The sequence below is a fragment of the Protopterus annectens genome, chromosome 4.part0 (assembly GCF_019279795.1).
Source record: "Protopterus annectens isolate FY-2018-M chromosome 4.part0, PAN1.0, whole genome shotgun sequence".
NCBI lineage: Eukaryota > Metazoa > Chordata > Ceratodontiformes > Protopteridae > Protopterus > Protopterus annectens.
Genome location: NC_056733.1, coordinates 327,129,175 through 327,156,455, shown reverse-complemented (window position 1 = coordinate 327,156,455; position 27,281 = coordinate 327,129,175).

Below are 27,281 nucleotides of genomic sequence, written 5' to 3'. Positions count from 1 at the left end.
GGAGAGGGTGTCCTGTGGAGAAAGATGCAGCAAAGATGGAGTCAGTGGCTCCAGGATGGGGAGTCATTATTCTGAGAGTTTATCTGCCAGAGGAAGTACTTGTGGGTGGAGCTCCCATCCATATGTTCTGTCAAGGACACTGAGCAAGACATTTTGTTCCATCCATCTGAATACTGAGTCATATGTTCTGTGAAGCAGCACTGAGCAAGGCATGTTGTTTCACAGGATCATAGGATCATAGCAGATTACTAGGCTATCCACCCAGAGGTCATTTTAAGGCTAGCCATTTCATCTCAGTCTAATACCATGAAAATGATAGTCAATACCCAAGATTGGATTTAGTGATGACTGCCCATGTCCAGGATGGTTGTGGGCTGAGACATGCTCTGTGAAGGAGCGGTAAGTGAGATACCTTGTTTTCCTCATCCATTAATATTACCTGAGTGACTTTTATTTTGCTAAGCGCATTTTAAAAAATACTGCAGGGTGCATAGACTTAAGCACTGTCAAAGCTGCTATTTCAATCTCAGAGACTCTTCGCCACCTTTATTGTAAGTGCACCTTACCAGTACTACACGCCTGTGGGCCATAATGTTAAGAACTGTAAAGATAGGTATATATTACTTAATCTAACATCATACACAAGAAGATGGACCAGAAATGAAAATGTGTTCATTAATTTGATTATTTTGAGCTCAGAATCATTGCCATTTGCCAGGTAGAAGCCTGATGGAAGAGATCTGTGGTACTTCAGTTTGCAAACAGACTCCTCAACAGGGCAAGAACTAGCAAAAGTATCTTCCAACCCTGTGCAAATGCATAACTGTGATCCCTCACTAGTGTGAGACCTGGCAAAAAAAAAGAGAGGGAGAGAAGCATACTTTGCATTTAACAGTCGACTTTTAGGTTACATTCAGAAGGCAAATGCAAGGTGCTTGCATGTTCAACTGCAACTTTGCAGTCACCACTTCCTAAAATAAGTGCTGACGGTGTGTCTGTATGTTCTGCTGTTTAAATGTATAACAGAAACTGGATTAAGCAACCAAATGTTTTAAGTGTCTACCTTTTCTTACATTTTAGTTTCAGTTAACTAAGATTTATCAGTTTTTTAGTTTACCTGAAATAAAATGCTTATCCAAGACCAAGACCGCCACTTCTATGGAGACAGAAAACATACCAGTCTGCCTGCTGGTCAGCCAGAAACATGACTCCCCCTCCAGAGGTTATTCAATATCAACATCCAAACAGGCTTCATGCTGACTGAATTGAGGTAGCAACTGTCATCCCCTTGCACAAAGGTGGGGTGTCAATGGACCTGGGAATTATAGACATATTATCTTAACTAAACTTATCTGGAAGGCATTATAGAATTAATAGGTAGGGCTATAGGAAATCTACAAACTCTTGAACCAAGCCAGTTCATATTTGTCAAGAGCAGATCTTGCCTACTTAATCTGATTGACTTATTTGAAACAGTAACAGAAGTAACAAATGAGTTCAAGTCAGCACATGCCACATATTTAGGCCATGCAAAAGCATTTGGCACCATCCTACACTCTGCATTATAGATAAACTTTCACAATTAAATGTAAATGCTTGCGTAACTCACTGAATAGTAAACTGGCTCACAAAAACAACCAAAAGATTTAGAATGGGTGTCTCTACCTCCTTCAAAAGACCAGTCACTAGCAGTGTTCTTACAATGGCTCAAGCCTTGGGTTATTCCTTTTTGGCATTTACTTCTCAGAGCTCAAAGCAAATGTTAACAGTTATAAATAACTTACCAACTCTGTATACTACTGTAATCCTGGTGCCATCATAAACTCAGCAGATGATACCAAATTCAACCAAGAAGGCCTTTCAAAATACAAAAAGCTGGTGTCAAAGCTATGGACTAAACCTAAATGCCAATAAATTTATAAACATGTCCTTTGGCAAACAAACTTAAAAAAGTAACTTTCACATACAAAATACATACCAGAAACTTGATAGGAGATCTGGGAACCTATGTGAATAATGAATTGTCCTTTGATCACCACATCCCCACTGTTGCAAGGAATTCATTTTTCATTGTACAGCTTTCATCTGCAGGTATGGTGTTCAAGTCAATGGCTGTAATCATTCAGTTGTAGTCAGTTCTCATCCGACCTGTCATTGAGTACAATGCCTGATTCAGCATGTACCTGTACAAACACTTGTCACAAGCAACACTCATCCAAACATCCATAACCCCTTTGCCTATTTTTGTACAGTGCCTGATTCAGTATGTACCTGTACAAACACTTGTCACAAGCAACATTCATCCATACATCCATAACCCTTTTTCCTATTTTTGTACAATATCTGATTCAGTATGTACCTGTACAAACACTTGTCACAAGCAACATTCATCCAAACATCCATAACCCCTTTTCCTATTTTTGTACATGGGGTCAGGATTCAGCTACATAAAGTTTTTCAATTAAAGTTTGATGCAGCATAAAGCAACAAAGATTTATATATTTAAGATCATATACTATTAATTATATTAATATTAATACTAATTTAATTAATTAATTTAGTAATTAATAATATACTATAATTAGTAATAATTAATATTAATATATAATTAATACTGAAGACTCTCATGATGTGTCCTAGATTTAATGTTCCTTGTGTTAAAAATGGATTTCAGCAATTTTCTCGAACACTTTTGGATGGTACAATGGCTGGTTCTGACACATAGCTAAATATGCATGCTCATCCCCAAGTCCTCAAGTAAATAATCATTTCCATGCAGTTCGGATCTCATTCCTTGCTCTCAACAGTAAAGTATTGCATTCTCATGGGTAAGCATCACAATCAATGCTTGTGTAGCTTTTAAATTACCGGCCAAGACTATATATGCATTTTCTGTACAATCTCAGGGAAGAACATGATACTGATAATTGTCTTATGTTAGGCCAGAAGGCTTTGTCTACATTTTGTGCATATGTTCATAATTTGACCTTAATCACCATGCTTTGGGTTTTCTAGCTGAAAAAAGGTATTATGGGAAATCTTATCACCTTTCTGTTTGGAGGCTGTTGTTGGTCCAACAACACTGCTTCCAGCATGGAATGGACATGGTCTTGGGTTTAAATCCAAATATGAGCTAAAATTTTCTATGAATCAAACAATGCCTAAGTAAGAAGGTTTTTCTTCTGCGTGTGTGTGTGTGTGTGTGTGTGTGTGTGTGTGTGTGTGTGTGTGCTTGTGTAATTAGATTTTCGACCTGGGGTAAGCAGAGGCCTGGGAGATGAACCATTTGCAGGTTGCCTGTCTCCATTAGAGACATAGGTGCCAAACATGGGATTAATTTCCTGTTCACCGTCCAATTGTCCAAGTTACACTTGAATTGGGTTAGGGAGGAACTCTGCTTCACATGGATGGGGAGTCTGTCCCAGAGATGGGGTAGTCTCTGTGATACATACCTGTCTCTCCAGTACGTCCTATTTATATCACAGGCAAGGTTTAAGTCTTTAGAATGGGTAATTCTCGTGCTCTTTGTTTTGTGGACATGCAAGAGGCTCATCAGAGTGGGATCTGACAATGCCCTGTATGCCAGGCAGAGATCTCTCCTTAACAGCCTGTATGAGACAGAATACAGGGATAAGGCCTCAAGGTGGTCTGCATAGGGCATTTTACTTATGCCCTGTGTTCTTTTACTGATGAACCTCTGTGGGCATTTCAGTTGTTGTATATGCCTGGTTAAGTACATACCAAAGAAGACATTGTACTCAGTGATAGGTCTGATGAATGCTGAATACAGTGGAATTATAACTACCTTGGACATAGATGCCATACCTTTGGTTATAAGTTGTGAAAAATAGAGTGATTTCCTCAGTACTGTAGATACATGATGGACAAAATCTATATTGCTGCCTATGTATGTCCCTAAGTCCCTGACTACTGGGTCAACACTTAGAGGCATTTTTTCAGTTTATAGTTGCCAGGAGTAGATGACTTCCCGAAGGATGCTATTATGCATTTCTTAGCATTAAGTTTTAGTCCATGGCTCTGACACCAGTTGTTTGTCTGTGTCAGCCCTTCCTGGAGAACATTTGTGTCAGTGTGGGATTCAATAACAACTGCTAATTTGCAATCATCTGCAGATTTACTCAGCCAGAGACCATTAACATTGCCCTTGACTTCAGAGAAATAAATGCCAAAAATTAGCCGTCAGAGGTTGGAAAATTTGGGAGACATCTTCAAAAGTATGGTGGCTGTCTATAGCTATTGACAAGGAAACTAATAGAGGGAGTCCCAAGCCTATGTCAGGGTATCAAGCCGCAAAGAGAAGCACTAAGAGACCAGGTTCATGCCTAAACTTCTTCAAGGTAAGGCCAGTGACTAACTAGTCAATGGATGCTGCATTTGCTGAGCTATTTTTCAACTAGCAATGGCTTGATCCCTAACCAGTCCTCAGGCCTTTCAAGACCTCAGGATTAATGGAAGCAGACCGATTCTCTCATCCTGGGGAAGCATTCTGAGTATCTCCACTAACTGTGGATGACTAGCTAGAAACCATGAGTGATCATTCGTATTCCACAGATCACTTTCTCAATGTGTTCTGTCATTGACTAGAGGTACTTTGCTGGAGACTTTACATCTGGCAGAGTCCACTTGTGTAGTTTGTCTGATCTTTCCACTTCAGAACTCACACATTAGGGGCTGGACACCACGCAGAGGTTTGCTATCTTGTAGGATCCATCATCATATCTACAAGGACACATCATTAGGGAGTCTGGTCTGAAACCCATGCTAGACCTGATGCAGGAATCTTTTCACCCAACACCTGTGACCAGTCAATCAGATGCTTGCTGTAGGCAAGTAGTCATCCAGTAGCAGTATTGGTCATGGTATTTCACATTCTCTGGACTTAGAATGGGTCAGAAGATTTCTAGGCCACTGTCCCTGAGACCGATAAAAATAAGTAGCCCATCTCCCCATCTATATTTGTGTTAGCTGCTACTTATTTGTAGATGGTCTCAGGCTTAATTAAGCCAGCATAAACACTCTTTAACATCACCATGCCTTCCTCCAAAAATTGTTTGGCAGATTTTCTGAAGAATAACCTCATAGATGTAAACATGTTGATTAGAACCAATCATGAAGCATGTCACTAGAATATCATGGCAGCACCGCTTTTCTCCCAAAATTGCTTGAGAGAGTTTCTGAAGAACAACTTGAGAAAGGTAATCTTGATGATTGGAACCAGCCATCAAGAATGCCATTAAACAGTATGATAGCACCCTTGTTCTACATTGCTGGCACCAATGCCCTTTACAATCCACTGGTTGACTGAGCATATCAGTTACTAAGCATCCCAGTAATCAGTTCTCTCTGACATTTTTGATCTAGTATATGTCCTAGAATCCACAGTATTTTGTAACCTTGAAATAAGACAAGGTGTCCAGAGCTTTGCATAGCTTAGCAAATTAGTTTATTCTTATCCTACATTAAAAATCAAACACCAATCTATTCATTTCATCAGTTGATGTTCCATGCACAATTTGTGAAGAGACTAGTGGATAAATTCTCTGTCTCTGGGCTGCTTGTAATGCCCTGACCACGCAGTCTCCTTACAAATGCCAAGGCCTTAATGCAGGTTTGACTGTGCTGCTGATTTCTCTATGGCAGCAAGCTTCGGTGTGCAGTTGAGCAAGATGATGCAGCTGATTTTGTTTTTTCATTCAGGGAGTTGCTTATGAACCTGTTTTCTTGCTTTAGGATTTAGGTGCTATTAACTAACATTGTGAAAATGTGGATAATTGCCTTCTGAAGAGGAAACATTGCATTACTTTTGTTATGGGCCTCTATAATCCCATTGCTACCTCTTACTTTTGTTGTGGGCCTCTATGATCCTGTTTCTGACTCTTCTACTCCTTTCTTGACTATACCTCATTATAACCAATACAGGATGAGTCCTGAAAGGTCCTCAAGTATCACACTGCCTTACTCCACCAAGTTTTGGTGAAGTTATTTAGCTTGTTATCTTGCATGGTGCTCCCAGTCCTGCCTATAGTCTAGGATGTCTACTGGTGCAGGCCTACAAGTGTACCCTTGTTTGAAAGGTCATCATAAATAGCTGGAGAACTATAGGTGTGGTCACCATCAGCCATACCCAGAAATAGCTTGCTACTGCTAGAAAAGACAGTAGTTGCACTCCCATCTATTTCCTGCTGCAAATGGAATGAATGACACTGCAGGAGATCATGCCCTTATGCTTTCAAGTAACCCCAAACACATTATTGGAAATGATTGATTCCTCTTAGTACAGCAGAATATTGGTTCCATGTAGGAAACCTTAGCTTTCTCCCAATGGTAATCACTTCCAAGATAATTTGGGAAATATCCACCATCCAGAGCCTTCAACAAAAAATTAGACAAAGTCATCAAAACGTCACAGTGAAGGATGTTTAGGGTTTTCCTAGTTGGTTGATTCTTTCCTGGTTACCTCAGACAAGATTGCCATGAAGTGTTCTATTTTAGATGTACTATGGACATCATCTCTAAAGATATCAGTAAATAGAAGGAAGTCCACTCATGTCCAATCCCAGTTTAGGAGAAGTCATACAGTGATTCAGAAATGGTTATCATCCATTGTTAGAGGTCATTGCCCTTGAATAATGCTAAAGACATCAAGGTATTATTCAATTTCTGAGAATTAATGTTCATCTCTCATTGGGTCATACAGAGAGGCCTTGTTTTCTCAAATGTTCAAAGTCAGAAAATGGTGAGCCAGCTAAAGATACACTAAATTTATTCTGTAGTCTTCTACTAGAGATAATGATACAGATGCTGAACCTGATCAGGATCTTCTCAAGATGGAACACTTCAGAAGGTCATAGTTTTCATCTTTCCAAAATTTGTTCTTCCCATCTTCTTCTTCTTCTTAGAGCATCAGAGCAAGGAAAGATAGCAGTGGATGCCTTGTCTGTTCTGACATAAAGGAGATTCCTGTATGCACTCACATTCAGTGATTCAACATTTTATTGCAATGTTCCCTGGTGGTAAGTGAGAACCCCTCTGTCTGACCCAAGGATGTCCCACAGGCTCAGAAGAACAACTGTTTTTACCTCCCAGTTTTTGTCCTGGTATAGATCCACTCATATTATCTGACTTACTCATGGGAGATTTTTAGGTGAATGAAGATGCCAGGAAGACAGTTTGTTGACAGGCTTATGTCACCAATTTGATACAGTTCTTAATTTAAACAGAGTAGTGCATATAATACCCAGCTAATTAGCCTACTCATAATAACAATGTATCTGAGACATCATTATTAATATGGCATCTGTTGTGAGGTGCATCTGTCGACTATGTCTGTGCATAATGCCCTTGTAGATGGTAGATTTGTGACCTGAGATAAGCTAATCCCATACCTTCTTAAAGTTGTACTCCCTTTCTATACAGGGCGGAGGAACTTTCCTATATATGGAGTTGTACTTCTTGGTAGACAGGCTTCTTTATCTGCATTTTAACATGCACTCTCACGAGAGTTGAAGTTCATTTATTGAAAAAAAAATGTACCTGTAAATGACCATCATCTCTGCATGTTGAATCCCGTAATCCAGGCCTGTATGTGTAGAGAACCATATTGGTCCACCCTTAAGAAAGATTGTCATAGATAATCCGCAGGCTAGTCCAGCAACATCCTGGTTTTCTTCACAGTGCCAGAAACCAGAGATGGCCTTCATACTCTGTATATACACTAGAAACTCAAATGTCACTTGAGTGCATTACTTTTGGATCTCAGGCCAGTTGCTCAACTCCTTTTCTTTGAGGAATGAATGACTTGCAATGGGACATGAATTGGATTACCTGATGGATCATGTTTTCTCACAAGTCAACCAGCCACTCATTGGAAAATGTTGTGTTAAAAGCTCATGTCACTGTAGGAGCATTTGGTTCATATTCGTTTCAAGAATATCTCAATAATAACAATTCATATTTTAGCTACTTGCTCCTTGGTGTGCATACCTTCACCAAGAATAATTGCATTGAGCAGTACTAAGGGATTCAGGTGAAATTTCATAAGCGAGTTCTCCACGATTCAGCCACCTAAACTCTGGCATTGGTCAAAATTCTGACTCTCTCCTCCTGATGATAATACTTTGAATACAAACCAACCTAAGGTTAATCAGGGATTGTTCTTGACATTAGCTATAACAAAAACATTCTTACCATATTATTCTTTTAGTTTCAAAGGTTGATAGGTTCAGTACTAAGCTAACTGCCCTTGCAAGCCCTTTTAATCCTAGCCAAGTATCCATTGTGAGACTCAAACCCTGCACCTTGTATTTGGTAAGGCAAAAACCTTAGCCATTAAGCCACCCTCCCAACCCCTTAGAACCCTTAGAAGGCCGTCCTTGGGAGGTCAGCAACACCATCCCAAAATTCTAGTCTGGATAAATGGTTCTCCCTCTAGCTGTTGCTGCTGAAGGAGCTCCATATAGTTTGATGTATTATTATATCACTTGTTTAATAATATTGTATTGAATCTGTGTTTTTTTTTTGGCTTGCAGAAGGTATTTGTGGATGGTGGTGGTGGTATACAGGTTGAACTGGAAGTCTCAATGGTTAACTGCTGCTATATACATTGATGTCCTTCCACCTGAGAATTTGCTGGAAAAATGCCAGATTGCAATTGGGAAAACTCAGTCTATCAAGGAGCACTATGTCACAATAACATTTTATTTCTAATTTTTGTTAGGTCAACCAGAAAAAAATAATTTCTTATGGTATGTTGTTTTAACTTTACATTCTGCCACTCCAGTGGCATAGAGGGATTAAGCCCTGACCACAACAAAGCTGAACTGGGTTCAGTTATCATCTCGGGTAACTGATGGAGCAGCAGCAAAGGGATGGGTGTGTCTATCCCAGGGAAACGGTGATGATATGGGCACCTCTCTGCAATGGTCCCTGGTTGATACTTGGGATGTCATTGGGGGGAAGCTTGTTCTAAAGAGGAGATGGTGTGGATATAATTGAGCTGCCACAGGGGTGGGGTAAGATGCTGCTATACAGTGACGGCTGGTGACTTCAAATCAAAGGGGGCTGCAGGAGACAGCTGAATGGGTGGGGTCAAGGGGAATGGGGTGTGGTCAACTAGAAAGGGGAGGAACTAAAACCACAAAAACTAACTTTAATTAAATACGCTGCCCTGGGTGGCAAACCATCATTATGAGAGTCCAATCAAGACAAAAATAAGTGTAGAAGAAAAAAATATTTCAATGTATTGGCTGCATGACAGCTTACTTAATATCTAGATGGAAACAAAAGGTTGTGAGGCATGAAAAAATAAATTACTTTTTAAATACATTACTGGAATGCCAGTCAAAATCAAGTATAAGAAAAACCAGAAGCACTCAACTCAAACCACTTCTCCTTGCACTGCAGTTCTAATTATAATTTATATTCAGCTTTATTAAAGTACCAAGTAACATGCTGAAAGTAGAAATCTCTGTGATGCCCCCACTTGTAAAAATGTTTCTTATCCAAAAAAGACCTGCTGCCTGACAACTATCTACTTGTTTTATGGGGAAAACATGATCAAAGTAAAAAATGAAAAGCAAACAAGAAACAAGCTCAAGATGCATTGCTTAAAGGATTACTGTACAGGTTATGGACCACACATGATTGGCATTCTGTTTAGTTTACGGGTAAAGTCTGTAAAGATGACTGCAAGTCTCCAACAAGTGTAATGAGCTTTTTAAAATAATGGAATCCTGTCCTTTAATACCCAAGGCTTATACATTATCTAGTCAAGTATTCTCTGCATGGCAACAACAGAAAGGCTTTCAATGTTGGCAATTCTTTAACAGTATGCTTATTAAAGCTTACTTGCATCTTACGATCTCAGACAAGCTTACCTTATGGTCATTAAAGCATTGCTACTTAAACACAGAGCAACAGGCACTTTCTGAGTAATAAGCATAAATCTGAGTAATAAGCATAAATCAACAGTACAAAAATATGACAGAAACCAGACCGTTCTGCAAAATCAAGGACAGATGAAAAGCCACTGTAGTACTTGTGTCTACCTTGGATGGGGGGACACACTGCACATTTACACTGCATAACTACTCCTTGTCTTGCTTGGATACATCCAGAGTCACTACATGGGGGAGTGGGATGCAACAGGTATGTCACAATTTGAAATGTCTCTGGCTGACTGTGATGGCCCTGACACATTTGTCATACCTCTCAACCTCAGAGCAAGAAATCTGGACAAAGCCATACACAGAAGTGGGACAAAGGCCCAAAAATAAGGACAATTTTTTAAATATTGCTCTAATAAACTTAGAAAGATAATAGAATAGGTCTTGCATTGGTATGGATTTTCTGAAGGGTATAAAATCTGAAACTCAAATGTCTGTCATTATTTTCTAACTTCAGTCTTTAGTGATTTGTCACTAATTTGCCAAAAAACACAATTTTATGAAAAATGGATCAAAAATGTGATGCAAAAATATAAAATAGCCACACAATACAGCTGGGAACCTGTCAAAAAAGGACACTTTAATGTTAGTACTGCTAACTTGAGCAGCTGACAAAATAAAATAATCTACATGCATTTCAAGTAATCTATAACTTTGATTATTACAGTTATTTCTTAATTGTAAACCCTCCATGTTTTCTTCCAAAATTGCTATTTTGCAGAGGGATTATTAGGGGGAAGAGCAACATTTTGAGCCAAAATCAGGGACAGTTGAGAGGTTGGCTATGCCTAATTCTATAAAGCAATTTATTTGCATGTACCTCTCAATCTGTTAATGCAGTAAATCTGAACAAGGCCAAATATATTGGGGGAACATATAAACAGTACTAAAAATTGCTCTTGTATAAATTGAGACAGCTGATAGAATAACAGTTCTTACTTTATCATGCATTTTTCTGAAGGTTATGAAGTCTGAAACTCAGTGTATCATTATTTAGTGACTTAATTCCTAAATGGTTTGCCAGAAAACTACAAATTTTATGAAGAACAAACCAGAAATAAGAAGCAAAAATCTATTCATTCTTTGTAAATCTGGACAGTTGGGAGGTATAGTTCAGCTGGGCCTGTCTGAGTTTGCTGCCTTTCCCCCTGACAAAATCATGGTTGAATGGAGCCTCTGCAGCCATTCCAATGAACCATTACTTGGCTATTTCACTCCATTTACCATAAACACTAATGTGCATACTGCTTTACTTCTATGGTGAATTTGACTTCATATGAAAGTTTTATTTTGTATTTTACAGCACAAACACTAAGTCATCTGCTAAACAAAGCAATGCAGTCTCACAATGAAAACTTAGCATTAAAACTTCCCTGCCCTTGAAACTCACATTAATTGAAACAGCATTGAAACCCACAATCAAAGAAAATACATTTTGCCAGTGGCAGATAAAGATTAATTTTGGGCTGTTTTCAAATCATAAGCCCCTTGCATATGAAACATATATGTGCTCTTTGATACACCTTCCTCATTGTACTAAATTATATTCCTTATACAATACAGTAAAGTTGTTAGAGGGCGTTTTAAATTTGTTTTGAACATTTTTCCAGTAAGCAATGAAACAAAACGCATGCACCCATAATGGCAAAACTGCCCAGTTCAGAACATTTATCATAAAAGTCTACTCAGACTTCCACAGTCCACCATTATTAGCAAATGTGCACAATTCTACAGTCCACCATTATCAGTAAATATGCACAATTCTACAGTCCACCATTATCAGTAAATATGCACAATTCTACAGTCCATTATCAGTAAATATGCACAATTCTACAGTCCATTATCAGTAAATATGCACAATCTCTGAAGAAGTAAAAGTCATCTAAATAATTCCACATTAAAGAAATCTGTAACTAATGAAGAGGTTGCTACTAGCAAACACCTTTATATTTCATGGTTTCATCGAAAAATAAAGTGTCTGTTGTCCCTCAGGAATAAATTGCCTATATTACATTAAAAAAATGATAAGCTAGTAATATTGCAAGAGGAAATAGGTGACAAACTGATAACAGACTCATAGTTAGTATCTTCACCACAGAGAACATTCTCAGTACAGCAGCATCCACCCCTTGTGGGAGTAGAACCCACAGCCTTCTGCATCAAATGCAAGTACACAACCTGTTTTGCTATTAACAAGGCAAACCAACTTCACTTAAGCAACACTAAACTTCTGTTCCCCTGCAGCTCTCAGCTCCTTGTAAAATCTACTCAATACTCAACTGCATCTCAACTTCGCAGCACAATAAAACTGGAAAAAGCCAAAATGTATTGGGGGGGGGGTCAAAAGCCCAAAAAACAGGGACACATTAAACATTGCTTGTATAATCTTGGAAAGTTGCTAGAATAAAATGCTGTGTTACCACCATACATTTTACTGCCAAGGTTCCTGTGCAAAACAGTCAGAGCAACATACCACTATGGCAAATCAGCTGCTTTGTGAAAGAGAAATGCTGCGTTACCACCATACATTTTACTGCCAAGGTCCCTGTGCAAAACAGTCAGAGCAACATACCACTACGCCAAATCAGCTGCTTTATAAAAGAGAGGAAGACTGAAACTTAAATGGCTATCATTTAGTGAATTCAGTTCTCACCATAGCTGTCAACCTCTTAGTACAAAACACCTTGACAAACCCTGTAATGAGGGAATACAGCCTTCAAACATATTCAGTGAATTCAGTTCTTGCCATAGCTGTCAACCTTAGCACAAAAAACCTGGATGAAGCCAATAATGGGGGAATACAGTCCCAAAAATAGGGACAAATTTCAAATATTCATCTTATAAACTTAGAAAATTGCTAGAATAAAAGGTTATGTTACGGTTCTGTTACTATGTATTTTCTGAAGAACATGAAGTCTGAAATTCAAATGCCTGTCAATTTTACTGCTGACAGAACAAAAACAATTTTCAGCAGAGACCCAGGGAGAAATACTGCAGACACGTCTTTGTAGAATGACAGGGCACCAGAGCAAATCCACACAAACACAGGGAGGAGATGCAGACTCCACACAGAAGGCACCCCAGCCAAGAATCAAACCAGAAAACCTATAGCCATGGGGCAACAATACTACCACTGCACCATCAAATATGCAAGGAATTAAACATTCAGAAACCTGAAGTCTGAAATTCAAATGCCTGTCAATTTTATTTAACATTTGTTAATCAGGACAGTCTGACTTCGAATAAAAAAAAAATTTCAGCAGAGGCCCAGGAAGAAATAATGCAGACATGTCTTTGTAACATGGGAGGACACAAAAGCAAACCCACATAAACACAGACCCCACAAAGAAGGCAACCCAGCCAAGAATCAAACCTGAGCACCTGCAGCTGTAAGGCAACAATGCTACCACTGCACCATCAAATATCAAGCATTACAACATTTATGAACCACAGATATTATGAGGAACAGATCAGATCAAATATGAGGCAAAAATCTGCAATTTTCTTTTACAAATGGTGGTGGGTAGGGAATTCAGGTCTTTAACACCTGCATGCAAGGTACAGGGTTCAAGCCTGAGGTATGCCCTACCACACACACACCTGTAGTAGCAAACCACAAAAACTAAATATACTGCCCTGGGTGCCAAACCGCCATTATGAGAGTCCAATCAAGACAAAATGAAGTGTAGAAGAATAAAAATATTTCAATGCATCGGCTGCATGACAGCTTAATATCTAGATGGAAACAAAAAAGGTTGTGAGGCATGAAAAAATAAATTACTTTTTTTTAAATACATTAATGGAATGCCAGTCAAAATCAAGTATAAGAAAAACAAGCAGCTCTCAACTCAAACCACTTCTTGCACTGCAGTTCTAATTATAATTTTATTATTAAAGTAACAAATAACATGCTGAAAGTAGAAATCTCTGATGCCCCCACCTGTAAAAATGTTCTTTATCCAAAAAAAGACCTGCTACCTGACATCTACTTGTTTCATGGGGAAAACATGATCAAAGTAAAAAATGAAAAGCAAACATGAAATAAGCTCAAGATACATTGCTTAAAAGGATTACTGTACAGGTTATGGACCACGCGATTGGCATTCGGTTTACAGGTAAAGCCTGCAGAGATGACTGGAAGTCTCCAAGTGTAATGAGACTCTTAAAATAATGTAATTCTGTCCTTTTTTACAAATACTGGCATATGCATTTCAATACCAAAGGCTTATACATTATCTAGTTAAGTATTCTCTACATGGCAACAGAAAGGCTTTCAATGTTGGCAATTCTTTAACAGTATGCTTATTAAAGCTTACTTGCATCTTGCAATCTCAGCCAAGCTTAACTGATGGTCATTAAAGTATTGCTACTTAAACACAGAGCAACAGGCACTTTGAGTAATAAGCATAAATCAACAGTACAAAAAATATGACAGAAACCAGACCATTCTGTAAAAATCTAGGACAGATGAAAAGCCACTCTAGTACTTGTGTCTACCTTGGATGGGTGGGATTCTCTGCACATTTAGACTGCATAACTACTCCATGCCTTGCTTCAACACATCCAGAGTCACTACATGGGGGAGTGGGGTGCAACAAGTATGTCACAGTTTGAAATGTCTCTGGCTGACTTGTGATGGCCCTGACACATTTGTCATACCTCTCAACCTCAGAGCAAGAAATCTGGACAAAGCCATACAAAGAAATGGGACAAAGGCCCAAAAATAAAGACAATTTTTAAAATATTGCTCTTATAAACTTAGAAAGCTAATAGAGGTCTTGCATTAGTATGAATTGTTTGGATGGTATGAAATCTGAAACTCAAATGTCTGTCATTATTTTCTAACTTCAGTCTTTAACTATTTGTCACTAATTTGCCATAAAAACACAATTTTATGAAAAATGGACCAAAAATGTGATGTAAAAATATAAAATAGCAACACAATACAGCTGGGAACCTGTCAAAGAAGGGACACTTTAATATTAGTACTGCTAACTTGAGCAGCTGACAAAATAAAATAATCTACATGCATTTCTGAAATAAAAGTAATCTGATTATTACAGTTATTTCTTAATTATAAACCCTCCATATTTTTTTCCAAAATTGCTATTTTGCAGAGGGATCATTAGGGGAAGAGCAACATTTTGAGCCAAAATCAGTGACAGTTGAGAGGTTTGGCTATGCCTAATTCTATAAAGTAATTTATTTGCATGTACCTCTCAACCTGTTCATGCAATAAATCTGGACAAGGCCAAATATATTGGGGGAACATATAAACAGTACTAAAAATTGCTCTTGTATAAACTGGGACCGTTGATAGAACAGGTTTTACTTTAGTTTCAGACTTCATAACCTTCAGAAAAATGCATGCTAGTGTGTCATTATTTAGTGACTTAATTCCTAAATGATTGCAGAAAACCACAAATTTTATGAGGAACAAACCAAAAATAAGAAGCAAAAAATCTATTCATTCTTTGAAAACCTGGACAGTTGGGAGGTATAGTTCAGCTGGGGCTGCCTAAGTTTGCCTCCCTTCCCCCTCACAAAACCATGGTCGAATGGAGCCTCCCCCTGCAGCCATTCCAATGATCCATTACTTTGCTATTTCACTCCATTTACCATAAACACTAATGTGCATACTGATTTACTTCTATGATGATTTGAACTTCATTTGAAAGTTTTATTTTGCATTTTACAGCATAAACACTAAGACATCTGCTAAACAAACTTGGCATTAAAACTTCTCTGCCCTTGAAACTCGCATTCATTGAAACAACATTAAAACCCACATTCAAAGAAAATACATTTTACCCGTGGCAGATAAAAATGAATTCTGGGCCGTTTTCAAATCATAGGCCCCTTGCATATGAAACATACATGTGCTCTTTGATATACCTTCCTATTGCTTCGATCATTTTTCCAGTAAACAATGAAACAAAACTGTCCGATTCAGAAAATTTCTATCATAAAAGTGTACTCAAACTTCTACAGTCCACTATTATCAGTAAATATGCACGATTCTACAGTCCACCATTATCAGTAAATATGCACAATCTCTGAAGTAGTAAAAAAGTCATCTAGATAATTCCACATTAAATAAATCTGTAATGAAGAGGTTGCTGCTAGCAATCACCTTTATATTTCATGGTTTCATTGAAAAATAAAGTGTCTGATGCCCCTGAGGAATAAATTGCCTAAATTACATTAAAAATAAGATAGTAATATTACAATAGGAAATGGATGGCAAACTGATAACAGGCTCACAGTTAGTATTTTAACTTTCAGTAGGGCAGCATTCACCCCCTTATGGGAGTAGAACCAACTACCTTCTGCATCAAAAGCAAGTACACAACCTGTTATGCTATTAGCAATGTAAGCTGACCTAGCATAATCAGCACTAAACTTCTCTTCCCCTGCAGCTCTCAACTCCTTGTAAAATCTACTCAATACTCAACTGCATCTCAACTTCGCAGCACAAGAAGTCTGGAAAAAGCCAAATTTATTGGGGTGGGTCAAAAGGGCAAAAACCAGGGGCACATTAAACATTGCTTGTATAATCTTGGAAAGCTGCTAGAATAAAATGCTGTGTTACCACCATACATTTTCCTGCCAAGGTCCCCGTGCAAAAGAGTCAGAACAACATACCACTACGCCAAATCGGCTGCTTTGTGAAAGAGAGGAAGACTGAAACTTAAATGGCTATCACTTAATGAATTTAGTTCTCAGCATAGCTGTCAACCTCTTAGCACAAAACATCTGGACAAACCCAGTAATGAGGGAATACAGCCCTCAAACATATTCAGTGAATTCAGTTCTTGCCATAGCTGTCAACCTTAGCACAAAAAACCTGGACAAAGCCAATAACAGGGTATTACAGTCCCGAAAATAAGGACAAATTTCAAATAGTCATCTTATAAACTTAAAAAAATGCTATAATAAAAGGTTGTGTTACTATATATTTATTGCTAGAATAAAAAGTTGTTTTACTATGTATTTTCTGAAGAATATGAAGTCTGAAATTCAAATGCCTGTCAATTTTACTTCTGACGGAACAAAAACAATTTTCAGCAGAGGCCCAGTGGGAAATACTGTAGACGCATGTCTTTGTAAGATGTCAGGACACCAGAGCAAATCCACACAAACACAGGGATAAGATGCAGACTCCACACAGAAAGCACCCCAGTCACGAATCAAACCAGGAAACCTATAGCTGTTAGGCAACAATACTGCCACTGCACCATCAAATATGTAAGGAAGCAAACATTCAGAAACCTGAAGTCTGAAATTCAAATGCCTGTCAATTTTATTTAACATTTGTTAATCAGGACAGTCTGACTTGGAACAAAAAAAACAATTTTCAGCAGAGGCCCAGGAAGAAATAATGCAGACATGTCTTTGTAACATGGGAGGACACAAAAGCAAACCACACAAACACAGGGAGAAGATACAGACCCCCCCCACAAAGAAGGCACCCCAGCCAAGAATCAAACCCAAGAACCTGCAGCTGTGAGGCAACAATACTACCACTGCACCATGAAATATCAAGCATTGCAATATTTACAAACCACAGATATTATGAGGAATAGATCAGATCAAATATGAGGCAGAAATCTGCATTTATTTTACAAATGGTGGTGGGTAGGGAATTCAGGTCTTTAACACCTGCATACAAGGTACAGTGTTCAAGCCATGAATCTAACCACCAGTATATTGCACCTGGGGCATTTTCACACACACACACACACACACACACACACACACACACACACACACACACACACACACACACACACACCTTTCCTGATGAGATTGCAGCAAACTCGAATCCAGACCCTGCCCGCTGTGAGATCCCAAATTCCTGACTGCTGACATTGCTGCATAGACCTCTGGGAGCTCTGTTTCAGCAGCAGTCCAGACTAGTGCGCATGCGCAAAGTCCGTTATTTTATATTTTAAAGTTGAGGGGGCTGCAGTCTGGTAGTCCAATAGCACGGGCCGCCCCTGCTGCTATATCCCCATTGTATACCCACCCTCAGATGTAACCACATCACCATGAGGGAAAGGTTTAATGAGTGGGCATACAAAGAAAACTCCATGAGGGATGTAGAGACTGCTGAGCCCCAAGACACCCTTAAGATCTACAGCTGGCCCCAGCAATACCAGATTAAGTCCAGGGGGGTAGGAGATCAGCTGGTAGATTTACTGTGAGTATGGGGTACTGGGATTCTTGGCCAGTAGAATGATGCAAGGAGACAAATGAATTACATTTTGTGGTTTGATTTTTTCCTTTTTTAATTCAAAGTTAATTTTGTAAATGTTAATTACTTGTCATTCAGCATTTGGAAATGTAGTGTAATACAATATTTGATCCTGAGCTTATCTTTAGCCCCTGTAGTATATGAAGTGCACCTTGGCACCTGACTGTTTTCAAAGCAAGCCCTATCCCGTAGTGAGACATTTTTTGTTTGTTTGTTTTGTTTTGTGGGGTGAGCATAAATGTGTATGTTTTTTGGGATTCACCTTTTTGGTTGTTTTATACTGTAAATGATAATTTAAACTGCTGTCATTATAACACATCCATGTCCATACCCTTCTGTTATAGAAACTTAACTGTCTGCACACCTCAGATGTGCTATTATGACAACAAATAACAACAGTAAAGTTGTTTTACACAAATGCACACTAGGTTCCTAGTTATTTACTTGACGTATGGTCAACAAAACAATTAAGGAGCATAAATCAGTTTTCACAATTACCCCAGAGCTTTCCCTGGTTAAGTGACTTGCTGAGAGCCACACAGTAGGCAAATGGAGGATGAGAGAATCAAATTCGGGACTACAGGATGCAGTCCATTAACAGCGCATAGCCTCAACTCTCTGCTCTAACTGCCACTTTAGTTATTACTTGTAGTTAAGGTTGCTCTGCATTTCAATGGATGCAATGTTGTTATTTTTGTTTATAAAGCCATTTGCATTTCTTTTTTCTCCCAATTAATTTTTTCCCTACAGTTTTTAGTTCATGGGTTGGGATTCGATTAGATAACATAGATTATTAGAAATTGACTAACCTTTGCCATCTGACTGAAGAGTCGCACATTTAGATAATTAGCCGACATCAAGACTTCAAAAATGAACCAACCTGTTTAGACACTGATGACACTAGACTTTAAGTACTAGTGACTATCATATGGCTATTTTTTTAAAATGTTAATTTATATTTGTGTTAAATAGGCAGGTGAATGTGTCATTATGAACCCCTTTTAGCTATGGTTTAGATCACACAAAGGTAGGATAAATAAAATATATGTGGGCTGTTTGTGGTAAGTACTCATTCCCTTGGTTGTTTTTCACCCTTTTATTTGCATATAATAACAAAGAGTGGGCAGAACAAGGATAAATTGGAATATTTTCTTATTGCCTCTACCCATGAAGGACATAAGTGTTAAATGGGAAATGAATGCGTGGTTCCCCATTCACTCATCCAAATTGCATGTAAATAGAGAAAGAGAAGTTTGTTTGTGTCTTTCGGCTTTTCCCAGTTAGGGGTCGCCACAGCAGAACTCTGGTCCGCTAATGATTGGCAGTTGATTTTTACGTACTGGCTTGCCAGGCCTGACGCACAACCTTCAACGAAGGTACGTCCATTCATGCATGTCTTCACTCAGAAGATGCCCTAGCTGAGAATCGAACTGGACAGTGTCTTACTGTGAGGCGACAATGCTACCGGAGCACCACCACCGTGGGTAAATAGAGTAAGAGAAGTACTTCACTTTATTTGGACTTGAACATGATTCCACAGAAGAGTTATTATCTATGAGACATACCTATCCTGCCAACATGTTTGTTTTATGCAACAAAAAAAACTGAGATCAGTTAAGCAATGTGTAGTATCCCTGGACTTGCAAATATGTAAGAAGTCTTACAGGATGGGATCTGCCAAGGTTCTATATGTGATGCATAGGTTATCTGTTAGCAGCCTGCAAGACACCAGGAAGAGGAATAAGGCTTTAAGATGGTCTGCATAGTTCTTGCAGTTCTGGCCCTTGACTTTGAGTACCCCAAGGTTTACTGCATTTTGTATGAACTACTGTAGAGCTGGGGAGAAGGGTTAATAAACAGTCAATATTTTATACGTAGCCTTAGAATCTCAGGGAGATTGATAGCAAGACAGTATACAGGGTACGGTTCAGAAAGGTGATTCCCCCTCCCTCACCCACCTTTAGCAGGTTCAGTATCAATTTCCAAACCTGGAAAAGATTGAGGTAGTCACTGGTAACAACTGTAAATAAGGATCATCATTAAGACTCACACCTATAGCTGTACTGGTAACATAGCAAGTGAAGAGTCACTGGATAAATGAGAGACAGACTCATGATCTAGCTCCTACTATAAAGAAGACTAGCCTTTTATGAACCTTTTTTACCCTTACCCTTATCTGCAATTCAGTGTCTTGAAGTTCTAATAAAACAAGCCAGTCTGTCAACAAATGAAGGCTGTATGCTATTCTTACTCAAAAGTGTTTTAACAGCTTGGACATCTGCTGCAGTTCGGTTAAAGAAACTCCAGCTCTACTCAGTGGCATACCGCCTGCTCAGAGGCGATCTGTGCCTGACGTATAAAGCCATGTCCGACCCAGAATTAATGGACATGCTGCACCTCAGAAAATCCAAATCCCATCGAGCTACGCGCTTGAGAGACTTGAACCTCAGCACTGAAATAAATAGGACATGCTGGAGGGACAGATTCATAACCCAGAGGCTCCCTTCACTCTGGAGTAAAATCCCAGTCCAAGTTAGGCAGAGTCCCTCACTGACTCTCTTCAAGAGGAATCTTGATGAGTGGATGGGAGATCGTAGGTTTACCCTGGGCATCACTTCTGTGTCACTGTTAGACAGAGGCACAGTATACTAACCTCGAAAAAGGGCATGGTAAAATTAATTTAAAATGGGTGGCGAAAGCCAAACACACTCTGGCTAGGCTTATAAATGCCCTAGGGCAGATAGCCTAGAATGAACCTATGAACCTATGAACCTATAATGTTGAGTACAAGTCTGTAATTTGTGGAAGGAAAATAATTATTACTTTATTGGCATTTGTTGACTGGGAAAGTCCACTGGGTCAGAAACCCTTTTCAGTGGAGGCCAGGGGAGAAAAGCTCCACAAGCATTACAAAGTTGACAAGTTTAACATAAATTTAACAAATGTTACAGATATAAGAGGCAAGCATAGTACAATTCATCAAACCATTCATACAAAGCATTGTGGTCTGTTGATCACATCTTCTCAGGCTGTCAGGTATTGGATACTCCTAGAATGACACCAGAAACTAAGCCAGTTGCTAACGTCAATCATTTTCTGTTTGTATTCAGGCATCATTCTCGGTGATGGTAGAATTCTGCTTAAGGCTAGGGACATACCTGCCTGGGACACATTCAGTGAGTCAAATCATGTCTGTCTTCAAATAGTCCAGGGAGGTACGTCTCAAGTCATTCACACCAACATGGACTATGACAGAGTCATAACAGTACCTGTTGTTGAGAGACTTGAGTATGTGTGTGATATGGCAGATTCTGGCCACTGACAGACAACTAACTATGACTTTCTCCTTATCCAGCCTTATCTATCCTTATCTATCCCTGGGAAAGAATTCAGTGTTCTGTGGCTTTGCGATAATCAGTTTTCGAACTTTACAGTTCGAACATATGGTGTTCGAACTGCTGAAGTTTCAACGAACTGATAGGAACCCATGTATATAATATGTAGTTATGAATGTATCTCTCTGATGAATGTATTTCTATGCATTTCACTTGCCACAGTTTAATGTATGATACTGTAATGCAATAATGTGTAGTGTGTGGCACTGTAATGCAGTAATCTGTGGTACAGATGAATGTATTTTTATATGTACAAATAGTACCATGCGCTGGGTCAAACGGCTGATGGACAAATAATTCTTACTTCTCACAGTCCAGAAAACAAATCAGATAGAATACGTTGTCCATAAAACAATATTACATCCAAGAAACACAGCAACGAAATCTGCAGCCAAAAGTTAAAAAGAAGCAGTTTATTGTTGAAAATGTAAGCGCTTTCACCCGAAGGCTTCCTCAGACATTTTAATTGCACATACACCATTCTTGGATGTAATATTGTTTTATGGACAACGTATTCTATCTGATTTGTTTTCTGGACTGTGAGAAGTAAGAATTATTCGTCCATCAGCCGTTTGACCCAGCGCATGGTACTATTTGTTATTTTAGTTGTTTTAACCATCGCTATTGCTGGGTCTCAGCTCCATTGGCTTGGTATGTGCCTCTTTTTTTTTTGTACATTTATTTTACACATTTACACCAGGCGAGGAGGATGGCTGACATCAATGAGAGTAACGTTGAGTTACCGTACGTACCTGGAAATAGTGAATCCACCTATCGGAAAGCAGAACGCTTTCATGATTGTGTGAGAGGGAAGACCAATATGTTGCTGTTGTATGAACTGCGTTTGGATGATAATACGGAGGTTACAAGTGATGAGACTTTACTTGGTGTTACCGATGATTTGAACAAGCTGGAAAAGGATTTCATAAAATTAAAAAGATTACAACTACAACGCCAGCACTTTGAGGCGTGCTTGGCGAAAAAGATAGTGCCACGTGGGTTGTGGATTTTAAAGATGCCCACTTTAGGTAACACATTCCCTGAATTGTTGTTCAAGTGGCAGCAGCTTAATCTAGAGCTGAGTTTTAATTACATGAAACTTTTGATAGACTTTCATAAACCAGAAGAAGAGACTTTGCAACGAACAGTGAATGAATTGTATGATAATATTAAATCGAAATGTGTTAATGAAGCTGTTGATGTATTGTTGGAGAATGTTATTGACAATGTATTATTATTTGAAAAACGTTTATTTGAACAAAAGAAGAGTAAGATTCTAAGGGATGCAAGAGATTTTAATAATAATCATGTGTTTACTTGGCCCAGACCTTTTAGTAATGAGCAAGTTGTTAATACCAGGAATGTTACTAATAATAACAGGGCAGAATTCATTCCATCTAGTAACAGGACAGAACTTGCTCCTAGAGGTATGGCTACCACTAGTGAGGGTAATTCCATTAACAATTTAGGCATTGATGTTTCCGTAAATGATACAGGGTCGCTCAATGTTGCCTCTGTAGCTGCTGCAAACTCTGCAGTGGTTGTACGCAACGTTGTGAACACTGGCTCACATGTTCCTACTACTCCACCTTTTAACACTACTGATCAAGTAGGAGTTGCTGAAACAGTTGTTAGAAGGAAGGTACCTACACTTAATAATACTGCAACCATTTCTAACAGTGACACACTGTTTAATCCTTTCCCCATAGCACATACTCAGCGCATGGGGAGAGAGAGGTCCATGAGCAGGGGACGCCACAAGAGGAAAGGATCAGGGAACGAAGCAGTAGGACCCACTTTGAAGAAAATGTGGGAGAGGACCGCAATTCGTTAGTGGTCAATTTAACCAAGAGGGTTTTGAGTACATATGAGCATGAGGTGTTGAATAAAGGTTTAAATTTTATTCCCACTAGCCATGGGGATTTGGTTGATTCTATTATAGATTTGAAATTTTTTGTAAGGAATATACAGTTGAAATTAGACTTTAGAACATGCAACACTAATGTACATGAAGTTAAGTTTCGACCGAACAGTGTGTATATACCTCAGTTACATCCGTTATTGGACACTTATTCCAGATTAGTCGAAAATGATATTCATGAATATTTTAGTAGTAGAAAGGTGTCTAGATATAGACAAAATTTGAACTCTAATCAGAGGCAGGCTTTAAATACTTTGAAAACAGATCCCAACATTGTCATTAGGCCAGCTGACAAAGGAGGACCCATTGTTTTGATGGAACTAATAGACTACACTGATAGTATGAATGAATTATTAAGTGAAAGTTCTTTTTATAGTGAGATCAACATGGAAGCTGTCACCGATAAAGTGTTCAAAGTATTTGACATGTTAGATGATTTGTTATTGAGTGAAGACATATCCAATGAGTTATACCAGTATCTGAAAGTTAACAACCCACGGATACCCATTGTACAGGGCCTTCCTAAAGTACATAAATCAGTGAGTAATCCTCCTATGAGACCAATTGTCTCAGGACAAGGGTGGCTCACTGAACCGATGTCCATTTATGTTGAGTATTTTGCACGACCATTGGTTGACAGTAACCCACACATCCTAAAAGATAGTAAACAGTTTTTGTTGGAACTATATGATTTTATGAAAGATGTGGACCCCCAACGTGAGTTTTTATTGGTCACTCTAGATGTGGTGAGTTTATTCACTATTATACCTAATGATTTGGGTGTTACATTTTTTCAATGATACTTACACTCCAAATCATTATACACAGGCAAAAGTATAGATCTGTTAAGCATGTTTTTGGAGACTATATTGACCAACAATGTCTTCATGTTTGATGAATCGATTTATTTACAAAATGATGGCGTAGCTATGGGCACTTCTTGTGCCAATAGCTACGCCAACATTGTTATGGCAAGTTGGGAAGAGCAGTACCTCTTTGGTAATTGTTTTTTCAGGAAATATGTAGGCTTCTACAAGAGGTTTGTGGACGACCTCTTTTTGATTTGATTTGGGACCACTGATGAGTTATTGATATTTTTTCATGACATCAATCACTCCACTGATTTCCTTAAGTTTACAGTGAACCATTCTAGGGACAGGATTTCCTTTTTGGACGTCTTTTTGAATAGACTTCCTAATGGACTACTGAATACTTCTATACATCAAAAACCCTGTTATAGGAATGCTTTGTTGCACAGGCAGAGCATGCACCCTACCTATGTGTTTAACAACGTCATGAAGGGGCAGATCATGAGGGCAGCTAGGTTGAATCCGAGTGAAACGGGTTATAAAGAAGAAGTTAATAGGATGAGAGATAAGTTTATTAACAGAGGATATGATGGGAGTATTTTTAACAGAATGGAGTTAGAAGTCAATAACCTTAGATCAAGTCAAGCCAGACCATATTTTTCTGATAGTTCCAACGAGGGAGAAGCAGTATCCATTGATCCAATAGCTTCTGTTCAACCCGTTAGAGCACCATTATACTACACTCAAGATGCTGGTGCCATTAGGGGTTTTCTAGAAAAACGTTGGGAAATATTGACCCTGGATCCAATGGTTAGAAACGTAGTAGGTCCTAAACCTTTGGTGGCCTACAAGAATAAACCTAACATTAAAAGTATGTTATGTCACAAGAGTTTGGGTTTTGAGATGGGCAGAAGCAGTGATCCTTGTTATAATACGAGACCATGTAGACACTGTAATCAGTGTGATTATATTGACACAAGGATTTCCTTTGTGCATCCTATTACTCAGTTTGAGTTTAAATTTAAGACTAACACTAATTGTATGAGTTACAATGTGATTTATTTGGCTAGATGCTCTGCCTGTACTTCCTTTTACATAGGTAAAACCAATAGGGCATTCAAAGAGAGGATTAGGGAACATCTTTACCAGATAAGGACAGGCAGTGACACCAATGCACTAGCTCGACATGTTAAAACCTCAGGCTCTCAACATACATTCACTTTCTGTGTTATTCAGGAAGTTTTCACCAATGTTAGAGGAGGGGACCTCATAAATCATACTTTAGATAGGGAGATGAGATGGATCATTAGGTGCAGGGCAGATAAACACCCTGGTTTTAATGAAAGGGTGCATATTGCACCATTGTTGAGGAAAAAGAGGTGTCATAGACCCAAGTGATAGCCTTCATATGACTTCTTACAATCTTATTAAATTGTTAGATTATATTTGTATACCCTTATCATAAAGTATTTTATTTTTAAGTATTTATTGAATTGTATATGTATCTGTATAGAGCTTTTTTAGAGATCCAGATATATCTATAAAGTGCTCATTTTTTACATAATGTGTGTTGTTGTTATAAGTAACAGCGCTTCTAAGTTACTTGAATATTGTTTTAACATGAGTCATCATCTGGTCATCCCACACATGACTAGTTTTAACCAATAGGTTGAATTACCTTGGTATTTAAATTTTTAATGGTGTATGTGCAATTAAAATGTCTGAGGAAGCCTTCGGGTGAAAGCGCTTACATTTTCAACAATAAACTGCTTCTTTTTAACTTTTGGCTGCAGATTTCGTTGCTGTGTTTCTTGGATGTAATATTGTTTTATGGATAACGTATTCTATCTGATTTGTTTTCTGGACTGTGAGAAGTAAGAATTATTCGTCCATCAGCCGTTTGACCCAGCGCATGGTACTATTTGTTATTTTAGTTGTTTTAACCATCACTATTGCTGGGTCTCAGCCCCGTTGGCTTGGTGTGTGCCTCTTTTTTTTTGTATTTTTATATGTATTTAATATGTAAAATTTCTATTTTCTGTTGGAGCTTTTCTCCTCGGGCCTCCGCTGAAAATGGGCATTTGTAGCCCAGTCGGACAAACCCAGTCAACAAATATAAAATAAATAAATAAATAAAAATTCAACACTTCATACAGTTTACATTAGTATGTATTAGAATTAATTAGGTGCAGATAGAATAAAATTACAGATGTAGAACAGTATGGACATTCAAACCGTACCATCTGTAGTATGAGTAAAGAAAAAAATTGCATAGTAAGTATAAAAAAGAAAATTGTAGGACTGGTTATTGTAAGTTGCATAACCCTAATATTTAGTTAATGGGCTGTATTAAGATGGTTTGTTTGTGTGGCAGTTGCAGGATCGATTATTTAGGTAATGTGATTTTAGTGCTGTCTTAAAGGTTTTTGTGAGGTCAGTTTGAGTTATTTGGGACAGTAAGCTGTTCCATAATTTGCCAATGCTATGAGAGTACAGACATTGTACAAATAAGAAACCCACAGTGATAGATAGACTGACCCACTTAACAATAAATGTACCTAAATGTATTTTTTTATTTAACCCTAAAATGTTTTTTAACAATTTGAGTGGGGAAGTAATTTTTGTTTCACTGCAGATAAAAGACCATTAACTGGGAAAACCACTCATACACCAATACACTTGCCTAACGTTTCCTGAAATTCATTAATTCCAATGCCCTGGACCAGCTCGTTCTTATCCTCACTAGAGGTAGCAACATCCTTGAACTGGTCATTACTAACATGGGCAGCTGTTGCTCTACATCAGTAGTCAACTCCTCCCTGATTAGCTCTGACCACAAACTAATCACCTTGGAAATCCACATCCCTCCCACCCACCACCACCCCCGCCCCTGCAAAAGTAGCCACCATGAAAAACTTCTCCAAAATTAACTTT